Consider the following 6224-nt stretch of genomic DNA (forward strand, 5'->3'; position numbering starts at 1 on the left):
GAGATATTTTCCGGTGCCCCGTCTCATTCACACAGACCCATCCCAGCTCATGAGGTACAAAAGATTCATTATTGTAGTTAAACATTGTCTTACAGCCCTCAATGAAGCAATGGTTTCCATATGTATAGGTCCAATTACATTTGCTATTTCCTACAAAAACACCACCCTCCTGTGATCGATTTAAACAATATTCACCTCGGGCCAGGTATTGTACTGTTCAGGGCTGTGTGTCCTCACTCCAGTAGGAATCCTCTTTGATCTCACCGTAATTACCCACTAACCATTTAGGAGAAAGGAAGACAGAGGTCCATGGCCATCTTTCTAGACCAAATAACCCTCCACATACCCAACAATTGGTAAGATTAAAGGTATCAGCTATTTGTTGACCTAAACCAATAAATTCATTTTACCATGGTGAGTCAGAAAGGAGGGAGCAGGAGCTTCCCCAGATACTAAAGACTGTGATAATAGTCAACCAAAACATCATTTACGATGGTATATCAGACACCCTACAAATTTTAACAAAGAAATCACTGTCAAAACCACGCAGGCAATCAGCAGCTTCATGTATTCCTTCTAGCTGGCTTCGGAGTCTCCACCTGAAAAAGAAAAGAAAGGAACTCAGTCCATTTTAAGGAACCAGAGGCAGGTTGTTGTTAGAAAGATGGAATAATCCGCCTCGTGTTAATCTTATGTTCCTTCCCGTGAGCATCTTTTGCCTTCCAGGCATACTTATTCATTGGAGTTTCCAGTACCAGGGGTACTGCTCCCACAGTGGGGACTTCAACCAAAACTGGTTGGCCCAGAAGATGCAACAGATTTTTGGGATGATCAGGGTCTTATGAGGCTGGCAAAATGATTGGGGCCTTCGGACACAATGCAGTAATTTTTGGGCATCTGTTTATACCCCAGTGACTGTTGACACTAGTCACTGAGTCCCACAGCCGTTTGGCCCATTCTGGCTTGTATAGTTTAAGAAAGCGCTTCAACAAGCCATTTGTTCTTTCCACAATCCCATTTGCCTGCAGGTAATATGGAGTATGATATACCCACGAAATTCCCTCCTGACCTGCCCAGTCTTGGACTATTCTGGCAATAAAGTGGGAACCGTTATCTGATTGAATTGATTGCAGCTTGGGGAAGGTGCCAAACCACCCCTTCACAGCTTTCACTGTGTTTTCCCCTGTTGCTCTGGCAAATGCTCTGGCTTGGACTAGCCCCGACACTATCTCTACCTCAACCAACCCATAATGCTTACCTTCTGATTTCCAGAAAGGGCTGATATAGCCCACCTGCCAGGTTTCCCATAGCCCCTTCCCCTCCCTCAATTGCAGGGGGTCATCCTCCAGGCGATGTTTTTCTAAGTGGGTACGACATTGTTCGCAAGTGGACACACAAGTCTTACATTCTTCCCTAGTAACTGGCCAACCTCGGACTTGGGCCTTGCAATAGAGGTCCTTGGCTCCCGAGTGTGTCCTTTTTACATGTAGCCACTCTAGCAACCATTCCCAATCTTCTGCTATTTGGGTGTTCTGCAGGGGAGCCAATCGGGCTAGTTCGTCAGCTTTGGCGGTCCACTGAGTCACAGGGGTACCATCTTGTTGGTGCGAAGCCACCCAGCCTACTGCAAATTTTCCTTGCCTAGCAATAGTCAGAATATCTTGCCATTTCTCCTTCTGCCATACAGGTATCCTATTGACCTCCTACCCGTTCTGTTCCCAAAACGGAAGCCATTCCGTGCAGCCTTTAAATACAGCATAGGAATCTGTATAAATATATGCAGGAGAAACAGATTGGGCCTCATGTTGAAAAACACTCCATACTGCAATTAGTTCTCCTACTTGAGCACTACCTTCCCCTTCAGTAATTATTTATTCATTGATGTCTACACAGAGTGCCACGGCTTGATATTTCTAGGTTTTTCCTTCCTGTTTGGAAGAAGCGTCAGTAAACCAAACATTCTGGAACTGCCCGGAAAATGGAGGGGCAACTTGTATTATGGGAGTGAGTTCACTCGTTTCCCTATCTGGGCCCGTCTCCTCTTGAATGGTTAACATCTTTACGGCCCCCTTGGATACCGTGAAGATGTCGCAATAATGTTCTATCTGGGCATACCATTTCCACACAGAGGCTCTCTGGGTCTCCCCGTCAGGGGGCAGAGTACCTGCCAAAACTGTTTTAATTACCTTAAATGGGCATCTGAGCACTATTGGTTGTTGTGGGTTAGTTTGTTCAGCCTCTCTCAAGGCTAAACTGACTAAAAAAAAAACATTTTCCCAAGCTGTATATCTTTTTTTGACATCTTTAAAATTACAAGAACAGAACCCGATAGGTCGAGTGTGTCCTTTGGGTCCCTTTTGCCATAAATGTATCGGTAGCCCGGTCTTGGCAAATCCCCACTTCATATGGACTGGGTCTGTAGGGTGAATGGGACCCAGCTTGATGGGCAGTTGCTTCAAACACCAGCAACTGCAGTGCCTCCTCATGAGGCTCAATCCATTCCCACTGGGCCCCTTTTCGCAACAAGTCATATAGGGGTCTTGCAATAATTGAAAAATTGAAACTGAAAAATTCTCCAAAACACAAGTAACCCCAGCACATGCTGTAAATGCTTTTTCGACTCTGGCATCTTTATCTGGTCTAGCAAGGAGAGGGTGTCTGGTGGGATACATGTCATTCCTCCCTTCCACCAAGTCCCTAAAAACTTTACTTCACTTCAGGGTGTTTGTATTTTCTCAGGCGGAATCTTCAGCCCCAAATATTCTACATGGGAAATTATATTATCTTGAGTTATCTGAACCCTTTCTACCTCATGCCTTCCTACAAGAATATCATCAATATATTGGTAAATACTGACCCCTTTCACTACCTGAACTCTTTCCAGCTCCTGTGCCAATGCATGGTGGGCTAACGTGGGGGAGTGCTTATATCCCTGCAGGAGTCAGGTAAAAGTAAATTGCTGACCTTCCCAAGTAAAAAGCGAAACGATCTTGGCCTCAAGGTGTAGGGCGACCATAAAAAACATGTCCTTAACATCCACTGTCACCATGATCGGGTGGGCTCGTTCTTGGATTGTAGCTATAAGCTCAGCATTATTAGGTACTGCAGCTATTAATGGGCCAGTATTTGCATTAAGTATACGATAATCTACAGTGAGCCTCCACTTGCCATTGGGGTTTTGTACCAAAAAACATGCTGGGGAGTTAAAAGGGGAGTGGGCCAGAACCACGATGCCCTGTTCTTTTAAATCCTCCAACACAGGTGTTATTCCCTCTCTGGCCCCCAAGGGTACTGGGTAAGGCTTAACATTTGTAAGCTTCAAAGGGGGAAGTGGCAGTGCGGCTTGTAACAGCCAAATACCTATTGTTGGAGAGCCAACCAACCACTGTCTCCCTTTATTATCAATCCAGGTCCTCTCTTTCAGAACATCAAGTCCCAGGAGGTTGAGTGGAAAATCTCCCACAACCATTTCTACCATGCTGTCAATATCTTCTCCCTCAGGGCGCAGAACCATTTTTACTGCAGGTTGCGTCAGGCCCTTAGGGTCTGTTTTAGTGACTGGAAGGTTAACAAGGCCATACTTGCGCCCGTAATTGATCAATTCTTGGGCTACCTCCCCCCAAGTCCATATCTTCCTATCCAGGGGCCAGCAGTGCCCATCGGGTATAAGTCCTTCTAAATCAGCTGCAACCCTTTCACCCTGAAGCATTGCCTGTATTTTCCCCTGTAATTGTATACCAAACAGCTTTAGGGAATCGGGGAGTCCCCTCGTAAGGGGAGTCATTCATTCAGGATCTACCAGCATCATCATCGGGGACTCCTGCCTAGGCTCCAGTTTCCGATCATACATCATCTGCAAGCAAGCTGCTTTCTGCACACTTTCCACCAATTGATCAACAGTCACCATGATTGTAAGGGGATCCCCCCTCTCCAAGAGGTTTAAACCCCCCCACCCAATAGGTTGCCCATTGGGTTAAAGACCAAAGGGCGCGGTAATTCCCGGTAGTTAAAAATACTCCTGGTCCCCAATAACCCTCCGCCTCCTTTTCACTTAACAAAATCTGATCTCCCCAGATAACGATACTCTCCACACATACCCCATCTCTGACTCCCTAGTGGTTCAACCGCAATCCTTTTTTAACTTCGCCATCTCAGTGGTGGTATAGGGGACCTCCTCGGTTGTGACTTGAGGGAACTGATCCTGATCATCATCGTAAATATATTCGGTCTTAACCAAGGGTGAGAGCCGTTCTAATTTCTCTACTTTTTCTCTCACTGCTTGCAAGTTGTCAAAAGGATAACCAGTTTCTGATCTTGGGGATATTTCCTTGTGGACAGTGCCTGCAAGTTGTTGCTCCTTAAGAGTAGTCTGCAAATGTTTCACCTGGTCTCTCTTTCCTTCAAGCTGTTCTTTTAATTCCGCCACTTACCCCTGAAGGGACTGAACGAGGTTTTGAACGGATTCAACAGTTTGGGATTCCTCAACGCGAGAGCGCTCCCTTGCCTCTACAGCAGCTGCTAAACTGGCACCAAGAACAGCACAAACAATCGCTTTTCCTCTTCCAGATCTCACACTCACATCCTTTTGCAAAGTACTCGTTCGATCAACCACACCCTGCAGATTATACTAATTTCCCTGAGCACAGTGTACTCCGGGTACAAAGGGTCGCGCACCATGTTTTTCCAAAAACTCAAACAAAACTTCTCTCCCCGAAGGGACAGTTTTAGTATCACTCATCTTTATAAAGTGGGGAAGCGGTCTTCTCAGGAAGGCAGCACATAAGTTTCAAACACAGACACACACCCCTTACTTTCCTGAGAGGTCTCACGTAAAACAAGTACAGCACTCTCATCTCAAGGGATCCTGTCCATGACGCCAATTTAAATGTCCCGATCCAATGTCGGGAGAAGTTTCAATATGATCCCAAGAGCGAGATTAAGACACAAACGAGGTCAAATGCCGCATATCCTAAACAACCTTTTATTATCAAAAGTAAAAATTAGTAGTAATAGGGTACAGATACAAATCAGAACAAAGATAGAAATCAAGCAAGCATTCAGGATAAAGTTGCAAGAATAGTCACTGTCGTGTATGATTGCACAGACCCTCACATATACATGCACAGAATCCTTTATTAAAATATGTGCTTTACATAACAGGGGCAGTCGCACTGTCTCTTTCTGTCTCTCGCTTGTCTCTCTTCCTCCTCATCACCTGATTCATCTCTCTTATATACTAAGAAAAAACACTCTCTGTTCCTTCCGGCAACGATCCACATGACTGCTCCCAATTCCCTTCAGCTGTTTCAGCTCTTGAATCAGGTGGGGCTCATTAGGCCAGCTCTTCTGCTTTATTCAATTCTTCTTTAGCTTCCACATTTGCCACCTCAGGGTGACTGCAAGCAGCATCCCAGGCGTATGTGCGCGTCTGCTAGTTCTCAGCGCACAGGCCGAAGTCCTATCTTATCTTGGCTGAAACTCCGGACTCCACAATTCTTCTCCACACTTCTCCACAAGTCATCACCATGGATCCGCATTGTCTCGGGAGTCCAAGTCTTTCTGTGCTTCGGCAGTGAGCGATTGCTCCGGGGTCAGCGGTGGGTGATACTCACTGGGCTAGTCTTGGCAGTCCCTTTTATTCCTGTTCAAGGGCTGTAGTCTCCATGGCAACAGCATGTTGCTACATTCCTGTGCTCAACCAAGTCTTGCACACAGCGCAGCCCCTGCAAACCGGAGGTCTCCGTGACCTTACAGCCGCTCTTACCGTATTCAGAGCAATCTTTGAGACAAGTGTTCTACAGTTCAGTCTTTCACATGTATTCAGAGAATTCTTTGCTTAGATAAGCAATCTTTGAGACAAATGTTCTACAGTTCAGTCTCTCACAGCATACCAGCTTTATAGAACTTTTGAAATATTAGGATCGAGAATGTCTTTCACTTAACATTTGGTCAGGCCTAAATCTCATTTGCTGCTTCTACATGCTATTCTAAAAATTTGGTGCCTTAAAGTTATCTGAATGTTCAGACATTTGATATCAAACTGCATCCAAGCTTTCTTGATTTCTTAGTCATGAAACTATGCAATAATAAAAATGTAATTAGAATGTAGAAAACTTCATTAAAATAACTACACAGACCCACTGACTATGTTGAAAAGTACTTTACAATGATAACTACTTGTGATTAACGTAGTTACTGTGAATCCGGGAGGAACATTTATATCA

General features: G+C 45.0%; 1 pseudogene; it reads right to left on the reverse strand.

The window, feature by feature from the left end:
- Positions 1–576: 576 nt before the first annotated feature.
- On the reverse strand, positions 577–5537 carry LOC104081006 (annotated as a pseudogene).
- Positions 5538–6224: the final 687 nt, after the last annotated feature.

The sequence above is a fragment of the Fulmarus glacialis genome, unplaced genomic scaffold, assembly GCF_000690835.1.
Source record: "Fulmarus glacialis isolate BGI_N327 unplaced genomic scaffold, ASM69083v1 scaffold4608, whole genome shotgun sequence".
NCBI classification, from domain to species: Eukaryota; Metazoa; Chordata; class Aves; order Procellariiformes; family Procellariidae; genus Fulmarus; species Fulmarus glacialis.